Raw genomic sequence first — 16,197 nt, forward strand, 5'->3', positions numbered from 1 at the left:
TCGTTGAAAGTGTGTGGAATGTGCATTGAAAAATATTGCGATTTTAACTGTGATATGATTATTACCATTAAAAAACAAACAAACAAACAAACAAACAAACAAACAAATAAATAGTAGGTGTTTCCTTTTGACCAAAATGAAGTCATGGGCAAACATGGTCTACTGCCAATAGAAATACTGTTCAAGACAGGGTAATCACACTTGAATCCTCTGAAAAAGGCCAGACTAAAAAAATAAATATAGCCGCAAGCGGCAATCATCGGGGTCCATGCACGTATGGCCAGGACAAGGCCAAAATAATTAAATTGGACAGAGTAGATCCTGTGGATTCTGTGGACACACAGTTCTGTGTTCAGTGTAAAATGTCTTCCCAAATTGTTTTTTTTTTATCACAATAGCAAAATTATAATTATTAAAATGACAATATAAGATGAAGAAGAAAAATAGATTTTGGATTGCTGAAGAAGAGCAAAAAGCCAAAAAGGATTTTCAAGGATTTTTAGTCTTGGCGCTCAATCTAGTGGACAAAATCGGTAATACATACTTGATTTACCATGCATTAATTAGATTTTGGATTGTTGGACAATTAAATCAGGAAAAACTTAAACAGATTCCATAGGACTCTTGTTTTGCTGGATAGCTGTTGCTATTTTTAATGCACAGACAAAAGAACTGAACAACTCAAAGAACTGAACTTCTTAACTTGCTGTTCTATCTAGTGGGCAAAATCAGTAGTACATCCTTCAACTGTCAATTACAGTTGAAATAAAGTTTATTTTTATTTGCTGTTCACAAGAGGAAATGGATGATATTTAACACATGTCCTAAGACTATCCTGGTATGTATATGTTTTATAAGTTGTCATGTTTGGACCTTGTGAAGCTTCTTCAAAAGTATTTGACATATCAAAAAAAAAAATTTGTCAGGACAGTCTCCAGAGGATACGTACACATTTTCTAGATAATCGGACAAATGGCCTAGGAGTTTAAAAAAGTATTTCTTTCAGAAAAATCTAAATGGCGGATTATTTTTTTGGGACAGAAATAAAATAGAAGATATAAGTTTTGTTTGTCTTGACTCAAGGAATCAGTGAAAATTCTGGTTCAAGCCATTATAGATAAGAAGTTATTAACAAAAATGCTAATTAGCTTATTAAAATGCCACCTTGTAGTCAATTTTCACCAAATTTGGTATACAGCCTAATTTTGGAGACCTGTAAGTGCACTGAAAATTTAAAACGATCAGCCATTCGCTGCTGAACTTTGATTGGCTGCTGATAGCTATTTTTGTTGATTTGTCTAATTGTTTTGTAAGGTGCTTGGACCCCTAATAGGAAAAAACATGTATGTTCCAGCACCTTTGGTGCTTGGACCCCTAAAAACAACAGTGAAACATAGAGGGAATAAAAACTGATTCACATAATCTTCACATTGTATCTGATATCACCGTTTATCCGTTTTGTCGACCTTGTATCTGGTTGCACAGGCTGGTCATCTACAATTAACCTAGTCAACACCGTCAGCCTTATGTCAACTAGTCGCTCATGACGTGATTTCTAAAACACATCTGTAGGAAGTACAGCAGGTGTGAGGCCTGGTGGCTCTGCATCGAAAAGGCGCAGTGGCTCAAATATTGGCTATGATATTCTGTCAGACTCACATTAAAAGACACACACAGAATGCACATCAGAACTGGTGATTGCTTTCAGTGTTACTCTACTCAACAACACAACATATCAACAACAATCTTACACATTCTCTGTATCTGTTGCATTGCATCAATAAATGATAGAGTAACCTGTAATATATGCAAATTGGTCTTCAAATCTAACCTAAATCCTAGTTTTATGCTGTTCTGGATGCCATTAGCATAATTCGGCAACAGTTTGTGTGGTGTGCAGTGGTTTGGGGTTGAATAAATCCACGACTAGTCGAATTCGACTCGACAAATGTGATCGATTAGTAGACCATTACAAATCAGTAATCGTGCAGTCCCTACTTTGTAATTGGGTCTCAGCCCTCTTTTCATCATTATTTTTTGGAACCGAATAAGTTATTAAACCTGAAGTAATTAACTTTTTCAGTGTTAAAATGCTTTCGTATTTTATGCAGAAAAATATGCTATATGCAGAAAAAACTATAAGTAAGCCATGCATAGATTTATTTTCTTGAAAACGGTAAACACTATCTTTGTGGCACATAAAAAATTCCTGTGTTTGTCTTTGACAACATTGCTCAAACAATGGCGTGAGTTTGGGGCTGGACTATCTGACTCTTTGAACAAAAGCAGACGAGGGGCGTATTCTGAAAGTTGTTTTGAAAAAAAAAAAATTATTTGTGCAAATGAAACGTCATATCACTATTTCTATTTTATTTAGATTAATCATTCAGTCCTAGCATCTAGCACATTTTTTTCCCCATGGAGTGTTAGCAGTGGCAGAGAGAACACTGCTCCCTCTTGGTAAACCACACTTTTGCCCAGGAAATTGAAACAATCAGCTTTTGCATAAACATTGGGATAGTTCACCCAAAGATTATAATTCATCATTTATTTACCCTCACGTTGTTCCAAACCTGTATGACATGACTGTTAGCATGTTAGGGACTGACAGCCTTTCATCTATCACTTTTTTAACATTTTTTGCCATGTATTGAAAGTAAATGATGACTGAGGCTTTATCTATTTGTGTTCCATGGTTGAAAGGAAATCACACAGGTTGGAAAAACATCAGAGTGTGTAAATTATGAGCACATTTTCAGCTTTTGGTGAACTATCCCTTTAAACCATTAGGTTTTTACTGAGGCCAAGACTACAGCTCTCTGCAGATAGAAAAACAAATGCTTCTCTGCTGAGGGAGGCAGCTGAAACAAACCATTAAGAGACCTGTGTGCTAACACATATGACTGTAACTCAATATCCATGACAACAAGCAAGATCTCTTTTAGCTTCAGAGTATCAAAATGTCAGATGCAACCTTTCCCCCCTTAAAAAACTGAAAGAAATATGCCTGGTCTCATGCACTGGTCATTCAGTATCATGAATCATGAATGCACTCATTTCTTCAATAAGCTCGATAATTCAGGCATGTGATCGGCAGGGCACAAATTGATGCCCTACGCGGGGGGGGGGTCGGCGGTACTGGTGATCGAGAAAGGACAAACAAAAAAGGAACGAAAATTTACCGACCAAAGACTATGTACCGAGCAAAGACTGTAGCAACAGCGTACAACCGCTAGCTCAGGCATCACTGACTGAAGAGGGCATTTTGTGGTTTAGTAATCAAGGAATCTTAATTCAATCCATAATGCTGCCTTGAGGGACATACAGTACCAATGTCCTACTCAAAGTCTGCAGATTTCAAAGCATTTGGATGGTTTTCACTCTACATGTACTGCAAGTGCCTCTTTTACAACTGTCACGCCAAGTTCATTTTCCGATCTAAAAAGGAAAAAAAAAAGTCCAGACATTTTCTATTGTCTGGACTCCATCCATCTGGGGTTTATTATTATACATACAAATGGTTCAATATACTGGCACGGAGTACTTTACATGTGAAGTAAAATATTACGTTTTCACTGCGAATATTAGGTTTGTAACACTTTAATTGACACTTAACAATAGCAAATTTTAACCTGTCAGCAACTGTGGCAACAGTTCATACTGGTTATACATCCAACCATTTAGAAGGTTTTAATTCACTTGATTAATTCAAATAATACTAACCTTCTTGAATAAAGTGCTGACTTTGATGCGAAAATCAAAAGCCTTCATCTTGCACGTTCTAAACTCTAAAATATGTGCATAAGGCAGCAGTGGCTTCATCCGAAGGAAGGTTGAATGACACTTACAGAGAATGTACAGCTTATCGAGAATTCATGTGTTACATTTTTCACATCCCTGTTAATTACACTAATGTTTCCTGTGCTGCACAAAACAGTAACCTTTTCCAACAAAACGTGGTGCATCCTGTGATACAGCTAAAGTGATACAGCTATCTACATTACAATCCGCCCAGAGCTCCGCTATCCAAGTTAGCTAACGTTCCATAAAAAGAGTTCATGAAAGATTAATGTGGCCAATGTTTATTGTTCCATTGACAAAGACTTCACAATTCAGGCCTCCAATGACAAGCTAGGTTCTAAAAATAGCCCCCATTCATTCAATTCACTCTGATTTACTTAAGTAGAAAGGTAGCTTTCTTGACCAAAATTAATAGTCAATTTACACATAAAAGTTAAAGAGAGACAGATTTAATCTAGAGCAGGGAAACTCCTCATAAGTTCTATGAGGAACTATTTCCTGATAAGGGAGACATCATAGCCTGCCTTGCATTTTGGTTCTGTGAAGATTTTGGAGAAGTCTGTTCTGAAATGTTGCGAGTGTTAAGAATGCTCTGGAGAAAGCTTCTTTCACTCAGGTTACATAACAAGTGTGGCTTGTCGGGCCGATGAAGCCAAGCTGTAACAATTAGACAGGTCTTGTGGGTTGTTCCCGGTATGCAGTGGTTAGTACCTACCAAAAGTGGTCCAAGAAAGGACAACCGGTGTACCGGTTCATGGGTGCCCAAGGTTCATTGATGCACGTGGTCCAATCCCATGGAAGAGCTACTGTAGCATAAATTGATGAAAAACGTAATTCTGGCCATGATAGAAAGGTGTCAGAACACACAGTGCATCGCAGCTTGCTGCGTATGAGGCTGCGTTGGCGCAGATCGGCCCATATTGACCCCTGTCCACTGCCGAAAGTTCCTACAATGGGCAAGTGAGCATCAGAACTGGACCATGGAGCAATTTTAATAAAATTTTATTTTAGATCATATGGACCAGGTGTGTCGTTTACCTGGGGAAGAGATGGCAGCAGGACACACCATGGGAAGAAGGCATGCTGGTGGAGGCAGTGTGATGCTCTGGGCAATGATCTGCTGGGAAACCTTTGGTCCTGGCATTCATGTAGATGTTACTTTGACACGTACCACCTACCTTAAGATTGTTGCAGACTACATACACCCCTTCAGGGCAACGGTATTCCCTGATGACAGCGGCCTCTTTCAGCAGGATAATGCGCCCTGCCACACTGCAAAAATTGTTCAGGAATGGTTTGAGGAACATGACAAAGAGTACAAGGTGTTGACTTGGCCTCCAAATTCCCCAGATCTCAATCCGATTGAGCATCTATGGGATGTGCAGGATCAACAAGTCTGATCCATGGAGACCCCACCTCGCAACATACAGGACTTAAAAGATACCAGATACCACAGGACACATTCAGAGGTCTTTTGGAGTCCATAACTCGACTGGTCAGAGCTGTTTTGTTGGCACAAGGGGGAACTACACGATATCAGGCAGGTGGTTTTATTGTTGTGGCTGATCGGCTGATCTTTATAGTAGCTCTAACCATTGTCTGATAGTGACTAATGTTTATAGGGGATGTTGTAAATGTGAACAATATGACCATTGCATAGTCTGTGAAAATATAAATTAGCTGGGAGTCCTTGACCTAATTTTCATAGAAGCAGCCCTTGTCTTATCAGCAAGCAAAATGTAAGGCAGTGGGTGCAGAGGTGTGGTTGTGAGCTTGTGCGCTTGAACCTACTAAGAGCAAGCCTCAGTGCTTCCTCCGTTTAATTCTCATAGGGACCGTTCACACCAATCATTCTTGTGTCCCATTTTTCATTTGATTTTCTATTGTGGCGAGGTGAGCAAGATACATACACAGTGGGTGTGATGTGAGAACTCGGAGAGGCATTTATTTGAAATAATAATAACAGTATAAATGTGCCCATGGGGGAAGTGTCCAAAATAATAATGTGAAGGAAGGGCAGTGATGCGAGGGCACGGGCGTAGATTCCAGTGGAGATGGGGGATGTAACCCCCCAATAACCAAAACAAGCTAGTACAACCCCCCCTTATTTATATCATAATCAATGGAAATATGTAAATGCTGTCCCTAACATTCTACCTAACATCACTGTTACATAGATGATAGAATGTTATATGGGTTGGAACAACACAAGGATGAGTAAATGACAGATTTAAATTTTTAGGTAAGTTTGCTTTTGATGCATGTTTTTTTTTTAATCAGTCTCTCCTTGTATAGTACATCTCCTTATAACTTCTACAGAATGTGCAATTTACATGTATGCACAACATTCATTAATGCTCAACATTCAAAAAGGACTTAAGTTTCAGGCTGTTTCTCACTAAAGCCTGTGGCATGCCTCCAGAAGACTTGGAATATGGCGCATGAGCCATATGGTTAACTATTATTATATATTTGGGTCCTTTTTAAGCTTTAAAGTGATGCACTATCCACTGTCAGTGTACGGAGGGGACAATAAACAATATTCATTTAAAGCATCACTTTTTGTGTTCTGCATAGAGAAATTCATAGGGTTGAAATTAGTAAATTGTCTGAACTTCTAGAAATGGAGTATATGGCTTCTCCTTTACTCTGTTAAACACAACAAAAAAATAGTATATAATGAAAGCAATGATACCAGTGGCATGGATGTCTCATGTAGCGTTTAGCAGAGTCAGCTGAGTGAGTCAGTATTTTGTCATGGGGAATGTGATGTGCAGTGTCCCCCACTAGCACTTGTTTTAGTGACAGGCAGTGATAGCAACAGTGGGATGTGAGCTCCGAGAATGAGCAAAAGAGTGAGAGAGAAAGAGAGATGAGACGCGTGGCAGACGCCTACTCCATTCACAAACACTTTACAGCCCACACAACAGTTTGTCCTGCCAGCCTGAGAGTGTATGTGTTTGTTTCTGAATATGCAGGTAGAGAGAGCAATATCACAGCATGTGGATTAAAAACCCAAAAGCAAATATGACTGGTAATGAAAAATAAACTTTGATATCCTTCAATAACCTCATCCAAGATTTCTCTCTCATGCCATCAATGTAAATTTTGTGGCAAAATTTGCACAATGATTAAAAATAAATTCAGAATCTCCTCACTAGATAAATATCAAACTAGAGAATTCTTCAGGAAGTTTCACTGTTCATTCCCGCTGTCTGTCTGTCTGTCTAGAGAGCTAGGCAGTGGAGACTTCAGTGGAGCTCACCCCTCCCATACTGTGTGTGTGTGTGTGTGTGTGTGTGTGTGTGTGTGTGTGTGTGTGTGTGTGTGTGTGTGTGTGTGTGTGTGTGTGTGTGTGTGTGTGTGTGTGTTATATAACAGCTCAAGTGGCAAAGACTGCTCTCCCCAATGCCACATAACCAGAATTCAGAGCACCTGTCCTAAAGCCAATGCCTCCAGACCTTCAAATAAACTTCCTTTTGCAAAAATACATTAAAATTCCCAAACTAAATCAAGCACATCCAAATAAACACACATGCTGAATGTTTGTCATATTGACCTAATTTCTGCGGTTTCCATCCACTCAAAAGAAAATTAATATCTGGTGTGTGTCTTCCTGCGCATATCTATGTATCAGGTTGTTTGCAAAGATACATATTTAGTTGTTTATAGAGTGGGCATGTAAAAACAGACTCTGTCACAAGTGAGATGAGCGCAGACGACTTTATGTAACACAGTGGTCTCCAGCCTGTCAGTAAACAGGTTAAAGGGGAACAGCGTTTCAGAATCATTTGAGCATCCCAAATACTGAACTGCTACAAAATACATTCCATCTCCTCAATGTGCGGTTTCCTCTAGCAAACAGCCTGTCAATGCACCACTGCAGCATATAGTACCATGGAGTGCTTTGAACAGTAAGGAGTCAATGTCTCTTAGTGGATCGACCACATTTTATATCTGTGCCCGTGCTGCAAAGTCCTTTAGAATGCGGAGTTCTACAGATCAGAGAATGAGTTGGATCTTTCCCCTTTTTACCATCAGTCATTGGGGAGTAATGGAGTAATTAACCACTGAAACACTACTAGATCAACTGTATTATTGTGTCCGCTGGCAGTTCAATTAAAAAGTGTTAGTTCACAAAAAAATTGCATTTTTATCCTCATTTCCTCACTCATGTTGTTACATGCCTGTATTACTTTCTTCTGTAGAACACAAAAGGGAATTCAAACAGTGCTGATTGTGGGAGTTTATATGAGAGCACTTTTGCTACATTTACCTTTACATTTATGCATTTGGCAGATACTTATCCAAAGCGACTTACAGTGCCCTTATTACAGGGACAATTCCCTGGAGCAACCTGGAGTTAAGTGCCATGCTCAAGGAAACAATGGTGGTGGGGATTGAACTAGCAACATTCTAATTACGACCTTCTGATTACGAGTTATGTGCTACACTATTGAGCAGCATTTGTATTTTTTTGTTGATGTTTGACATGTGACATACAGATTATCTATTGAATCAGATAAGGTCAGAGTAAAAGAAAGTTTGCATATGCAATTTTTTTTTAAATCGAACTTGCATTAAAACAGCAATTGCATCATAATTATGTTATCAAGTTCTGAAAAGTATGACAAATCACAATGTTCTCCAGTGATACACATGTCAATATTCGATATATTGCGATATATCACTAAATCATAATTCAATTTGATTAGACTCACAAGCTTTCAATTCCAAATGTATATTTCCGATATAATGTCCATTTTTCTAACAGTATAAAATAAATTATCTTTCAGCTAATGCAGTTATTAATTAAACTATGCTTGAAATTGCCAAAAAACAGAAGATTCCATACAAAAGTGTACACTACAGTCTTCAAAGACAAAGGACAACTGGCTCTAACAAGGATAGAAAGAGATGTGTAAGGCCTGATGTACAACTAAACAACAGGATAAGTACATCAGAGTCTCTAGTTTGAGAAATTGATGCCTCACATGTCCTCAGCTGACAGCTTCATTGAATTCTACCCGCTCAACACCAGTTTCATGTACAACAGTAAGGAGAAGACTCAGGGGTGCAGGCATTATGGGAAGAATTGCAAAGAAAAATCCACTTTTGAAACAGAAAAACAAAAAGAAAATGTTAGAGTGGGCAAAGAAACAGACATTTGAAAACAGAAAATTGGAAGAGAGTGTTATGGATCTTAAACCTATTGAACGTTTGTGGTATCAGCTAGATTGTAAGGTGTGTGAGAAGTGCCCAACAAGACTGTCACATCTATGGCAAGTGCTACAGGAAGTGTGGGGTGAAATGTCACCTGAGTATCTGGACAAACTGACAGTTAGAATGCCAAAGCTGTCATTGCTGCACGTGGAGGATTTTTTTATGAGAATTCTTTGAAGTTTAAGAAGTTTTGAACAATTGTTTTCAAATTATAATAGTGATTTTTCCCATTGTTAATGTCCTGACTATACATTTTAGGGCTGTCAATCAATAAAAAAAATGTAACCGAATTAATTGCATTAATTGTATCTAATTAATGTAATTCATTGCATATAAATATATATATATATAAATATATATAAAATACAAAATATTCAGATAATTAAAATGCATTACATTCTTTTGGCAGAAGTTTTTTTATGTATGGTAATGGATTGTTTACAAACATATTATTGAACATAAGCCAATCATTGGCATAATATTTCACAGCAATCCATTTCACAAGTGAATTTCAGTCAGACATGCTTGTGTAGCATCTCGGGTGCGTTGCGTCATAAACATACAATTCTTAGGTCACTGTGTCAAGTTAAATATAGTTTAATATTTAGAACACATCTTGAGATCCCTTAGTTCGAATTTGCGCTCAACCAAGTGTTTTGAACGCAAGAACGTAATGCATGTTTGTGTTGTGCTGCCTACTGGATGGTTGTTTTGTTCACTGTATAAACTGTGTGTTGCCAGACAGCAGAAGTTTCACTTACTGCCCTCTGGAGTAAACAGGTGGTACTACAAGCTTGCATTTCTCAGGAATCTTCCTTATTATGGTCCAGGGAACATTGCGATTAATGGCGTTAATTTTTTAACATGTTAAATCGACAGCTCTAATATATATATATATATATATATACACACACACACACACACACACACAACAGTTAGTTTTGGTCCTCAAATCTGATTGGATGAGAGAAGATCCATGAGCACTGATGTTCTGACACCATCAACACTCTGACGCTTCACTGTGTGTATCACTCCGCTTGTGTTCGTCATCCTAAACTAAAGTGTAAGAGCAGTGCATATCTTTTAATAGCTAATGTAGGCTGTGTCTCTTTTTACATCTATGATTTTTTTTTCAGCAGCAGTGCTGTTGTGCGTGCGTCCACAAGCCCACAATGCCGGACCCGTATTAATGCGTGTTGGTAAAAGCATAGATTAAAACAGGGGTGTAGGGGTGAGCGATATTGACAAAAAAATTATATCTCGATATTTTATGGGATTTTGTCGATAGCGATAAGTAGACAATATTTTGCATCCTTCAAAAATGTTTGTAAAAGTCTTACAGTATATTGTACTAGCTCGCTTTTTTTAATAGTATATTATCTTTTATGCAAAAATTATTCCCCAAAATTAGCCGAGTGTGTTTTTGTGCTGGTACCTTGGCTGGTTTAGGCCTGTCATGGAAAGCTGACTCCCAAAGCTTTTCATATTTTGTTTGGTTGTCAGTTCACAGATGGTGAAACAAGTTATTTGTTGAGATGTCTCTAACGACAAACGATTTATTTAATAGTTTGCAGATTACCATCTTCTGAGCAACATCCATCTGCCAACAGCCAAACCACCTCCATGCAAGTGAGGATGACCCACGTCTAGCAATTAAATCTAACGACATAGATTGCGAGGCTGGTGGTGTCTGTATTTTGTATCCTGGCACTGTTTGTTCACAAATTTTTAACGTCAGTCATGCACATTTTGTGGTGTGGTGAACATGTACGCCTATACTAGCACACTGGATTCTAATAGGCTACATCCCACAGTGAATGTGTGGACTCTCAAGGGATGTTTTTGTTTTTTGCAAAGTGAGTGACATACTCGATAATGTCAGCTCGCACATCATTAAAACATCAAATAAGATATTATTGAAGACGATGCATATCACACACCCCTGCAGGGGGGTCAAACTCAATTTCAGCCTGGGCCACATCAGGATTTATTTGTGCCCTCAAAGGGCCCTTTGATAATGTGGCACCAGCACCTGCTTTGGTAGCTCCCATACAAATAATATTACATGTTATGTGCACTGAAATGCACATTTGACAGTACAGCATTGATTTCAACGTTGGGATGCAGATTCAAATTATAATATTAGTAACAGTGATAACTGTGGAAATAAATGAACACCTAATTAATATATGGCTAATTTGAAATAATCTGACAGTATGAATAAGTTGGGTCTTCTTTGCAGATTCCTTTTATCAGTCTCCTACTAATTAAATTATAGTTATGTCTTGGAATTTCTGAAAGCAAACATAACAGCTTACATTTTCCTACAATCAGAGACCATTACAAGAGAACAGATTTTATACAGATGGAAAACTGATAGCTTGGTCCATAATTATGAAAATGCACCATAGTTCTTCCATAGTATCCATAGTTTTAACAATGATATTTGTAATAGTTCATGGTAACTATAAGTAAAACCATGCATGGCTCCTCACTAACATTATTAGTAACTATGTTTTCTATATAAATAACTATGATATTTTGGCTTGACAAAAACATCAGACTAAATACATTTAGAACGTTTTTCTGCCACAACTACCAGAGGTAATACAGTACAGTTAGTATTACTGCAGTAAATCCATAGTAACGCTTTGTAAGCGTTGTGATGAGAGAATTGAAAAGCCTTCTAATTTATGTTTTCTCCTGTTTTATTTGTCCATGCTGTTTAGAATGTGGGGCTGTTTATTTTGAACTAGTTTCATCACCGAGACATAAGAATTTTGCAACAAACAATTCTGTACCACATTCAGCATTAAGTGGCGCTTTGAACTCCACATGAAAAGCGCTTGCAGACAAAAACATCTCATTCTGCATTTTGGTGATATTAAGACTTGCCATGCTTCTGTGGTAATTCAAATGCACCCGTGTCAGTGTAATGACTCCCGTGTTTGAATAGTGTAATCGAAAAAAATTACCTGCCAGTGGCTAATCAAAGACATTTATCGTGATACTTAATTGTATCGACTCAGCCCTAGTAGTGAGTGTGTGTGTGAGTGAGAGAGAGTGTAGTTGATTCCTTACAAGAGACAGCGGTATACTGTTCCACAATTTCAGCCTTCTATAACGAATGCACAATCACCCCTCAATTTTTCAGCTGGAGTTCATAATTTCTGCGACACTAGTTCCACCAAAAATATACGTTGTTTTTAAAGCAGCTTTCTGAATACACCCTCTTGCCTGCACTTGTTCAAACAGTCAGATAGTCCCACCCCAACTCACAGCATTGAGTGCACGGGCAGAGTGCGCAGAGGTAGGCAGGTACGTAGTTAGACAGACAGGTAGGCCTAACAATCATTGCATTTGGGCAAAATGAAATGATTGGACAGGCCTTTAACAGGCCTGTGACATCCAAAGATAATGGATTTTTTTAAGTATCAGAGCACTTTATTTATTGATTGCTCTCAGGATGCAGAAACATTCAACCAGTATAACAAAAATAAATAAATGCTTCCGATATAAATTACATACTCTAGCTTTAATCTGGATTTAGGGATCATCAAGAGTCTCTGATCCGATGATCTTAGATGCCTGACATGTGTACTAGTATTCAGAATGTCAGAAAGAAATTTAGGTGCCAATCCATTTAAAGCTTTAAAAACAAATGCTAGAATTTTCAAATCGATTCCGTAGTGGACTGGCAACCAGTGCAAATAAAGTAAAACAGGGGTGGTGTGTTCAGATTACGGGTGTTATTCAGAAGTCTAGCAGCTACATTTTAACTGTTTATAACCGATTAATGTAAGATGTGCTTATTCCAATATAAAGTACCTTGCAGTAGCCGAGACGAGATGAAACAAAAGCATGCACCATTCTCTGAAACTCTTCAAATGATAAAAGCCTTATTTGGAAAAAAAAAAATTGATTTGTCTAGTGCATATTTATCCATTAAGTCATATAACAATGATTGCTGAATCAGCAGACTAAAACGATCTGCTTAGTTCCTGGATTACAATGGACAGAGACAAATATCTCTCACTCATGTGGATTCATGGATGAACTTGGCTCATGCATAACAATATATTGATATTGCCAATGATTACATCAGGTGTGTGAATGCATTGTGTGAATCATGTAGGGCCGGCCATTGACAACCCCCATTCATACCTCTAAAAAGCCCCAATTCAGCAAGCGTTTCATTCAGAAACATGAACCAGTAGTGGATTTTCTCAATATGAGGATTTCTCGCTTTAAGATGAAAGACATGTGAGTTCATATAAGAAAGAGAGATGCAGGAAAAGATTAGCCATGCCCGCCACAGAATCACAATGCATAGCGAGAAATGAATAATATGACACGTTTTAAAATGAAGATTAGGGGGATGCATAGCAACAAACTTCCAAAAAGCGAAGAGGTGCAGCCAGTCGCAAGGTGATACAAAGACAGGCTTCCAACATCACGCGTCAAGGATGGGCGGCGGTTACGTTTTTATTGAGGGAACTCTTTAGTTTTAATGCAGCGCCCACACCGAACACGTTTTGCGTCCGTTTGCACTGTTTCTCCAATTGTTTTCCTATGTAAAATGCGCAAGACGGACGTATTTGACTGTTGCACCACGTTTTTAGACGCCGTGTCATGTTGAAAAGAACTTAAAATGCTAAAACGCGTCTCGAGACACCTGAGCTCTGCTCTCTTCGTGGCGCAGCGTCTAGTTGTTTTCATCACAAATACGCATTCGGAGTGAACGGTTCCTAAAAATGCATCAGTGACTGAGAATCCGCAGATAAGTGCTGGATGATTGTTGCGAGGGAAAACACCACCTTACCTTCCGACGCTTCCAGAATTGACCCACATGCCAGTCCGCTCGTGGTTCGCTCCCGTTAAACCGGGCGCAGATGATCAAATAAAACCTTGAAAATATTAGAACGTCTCTGGATAAACTCTCGACTTGTTTTGTGTTAAACTCGCGGGGATGTCACGGCTGTCACAAAGGCAGCATCTTCACACTCGTCTTCCTGCAGAGCTCATATAGATCTCCTGAAACAAGTTTTCAAAATGCAGTGAAGAACCTGAACCGTAAATTTCCCTACATCTAGAATCCCCACACTCTCAATAAGATGGAATTATTGACATGTATAGGTAAGCTTTCATTTTGGGGCGTTCACATGAGTGTTATTGTTTATACAGCTGATTTCGCCAATGGCACGCCCCCGTTTGTGCGTCACGTTAAGTGAACTCTCGCCTGAATCCATGTAACAGTGAGAGTTAGCCAATCAAATACATCCGAGCACTAGGCCCCGCCCCGTCTGGACAACTCGCTCTGTTAACCCCCAGTCTACCAGTCATTTGTTTAGACGCGCGCAGTCGCCCACTTACAGGCAGAACGATTACAACACGTTTTCTCCGTCTGAACACACACTGTAATCCTCCGGTTACTCGCTTGAATCACTAGATAATACTGACGTATAGATATTATCTGAAACGACGATAGCGTAGAAGTTCCTTCATAATAATGGGTACATATGTTAGAAATATTGTCTTATGAGCTATTTATGTCTTCCTACAGTAGTCTATATTTTTTTATTAAAAGCCATAAGTGGCATTATAGCCTACAACTTATGAAAAGCCATCTAAATTCTGGAAGTAACAAAAAGGATAACGCTATCAAGGAGTTGATAAAAGATGTCTTTATAGGGGGAACTAGCATAAATAATTTAATGTCTTTATTTAAGAAATTATTGTAGAATTGATTGGAAGAAGCTTGGTTTAGTACTGCATTCTACATTTCTAATAACGTGAAAGAAGTGCACTTTAAAGTTGGCTACTAAACAAAATGTAAACCCGTAATACAGCTTTAGCTAAATATAAACATTTATACAAATGTTAATTTTGTGGTGTAAATGAGGAAGACTTAATTATTTTTATAACGTGTCCTCAGAATTCTGGTTCAATGTTATCACCTATTGTCTGATCCATAGAAAATTCACTATAATTATTTATGTATGTCTGAAATATATAATTTGTAGGCTACCTATACTAATTAGAACAAGATGATGGAGAATGTGGTAAACTGTTATATCATGCATGGCAAACATTATATTCACAAGCAAAAATGCAAACTTCCAATAACAATTTTACCTCTTTTTGTTTGAAATTGATCTCCATAATAAGTATTTAAAACGAATTGTAATTACAAATTAAAGGAACATTATGTATTCACAATTAAAATGTGTCATTTTCAAACAAGGTTTGCAGCTCAACAAAAAATGTGACCTGCTCCATCATTTTGAGACACTTTGAACCAGAAACACATTCTTTAGATTTATGAGCTTTCTAATGATATTTATGTTTTTACTCCAAGATATAATAATTTCAATATTGGCTGATATAATCATTGAAATGCTATCCTTTTTATTTTAGTGCATAAAATTCTTAATGTGTCTCTGGGACGAAGGGACTCAAAATGATGAAGCAGGTCACAAATTCATTCAATAGGAAAACATGCTGTCATCTTACAGAAAGCTTGCCTTGTCTCTGCAAAAATCTTTATTGATGCCATATTGATGCCAAGTATACTATCTAAGTGTAAACTAAAGTATTTTGAGCAGCTAGCTGTAGACATGTTGATAACATCTATGTCTTGTTTAAGGTTGATTTCAAAAGGCTTGTCAACAGTGTCAAGATGAGGAAGTAGAATACAAGGGAAAACAAAATATAAACATTTCCTGGTAAAGAACGATGGAATTGCTGTATACAAACATTAAATATTTAAGACACACATTGGCAGGAAACTCAGTGATATTTGTCCCTGTGATCCACTAATGCAGACACCGCACAAGTAATGAACACTGACCTCTAGCGATATCTACTTGTATAGACATCAGACATAAGAAATTTCAAAGACAACAAAGATCACACACATGGTAATGTCCCCTTTTTTTTTTCTTTTTTTTTTTTTTTTGGTATTCACATTTGGATCTTATTCATTAAAATACAAATGCTTAAAAAACTCCTTTTTTAAACATCCAAACTGCTGATGAGGTCAGAGCATGAGTGTTGTCAGTCACAGATTTTAGTGAAGCATAAACAGCCCATTCCCACACTTCAGTCAATGCAGCCCTTTCAGCCATCCATCTAAGGCCAAGCTGGACTCTCGCAGGCATGCCAGTGCAGCAG

The 16,197-nt window shown here is 38.0% G+C and overlaps 1 protein-coding gene and 1 pseudogene across 1 annotated transcript in view; both read right to left on the minus strand.

Annotated features, from left to right (window-relative positions):
* LOC127633261 (rho-related BTB domain-containing protein 1-like) overlaps positions 1 to 14,471 on the minus strand; it is a 48,822-nt pseudogene extending 34,351 nt beyond the window's left edge.
* The window catches only part of LOC127633288 (zinc finger protein 99-like), a 301,889-nt gene that overhangs the window by 226,321 nt on the left and 59,371 nt on the right, over positions 1 to 16,197 (minus strand). The window lies entirely within an intron of this gene.

The sequence above is a fragment of the Xyrauchen texanus genome, chromosome 3 (assembly GCF_025860055.1).
Source record: "Xyrauchen texanus isolate HMW12.3.18 chromosome 3, RBS_HiC_50CHRs, whole genome shotgun sequence".
NCBI lineage: Eukaryota > Metazoa > Chordata > Actinopteri > Cypriniformes > Catostomidae > Xyrauchen > Xyrauchen texanus.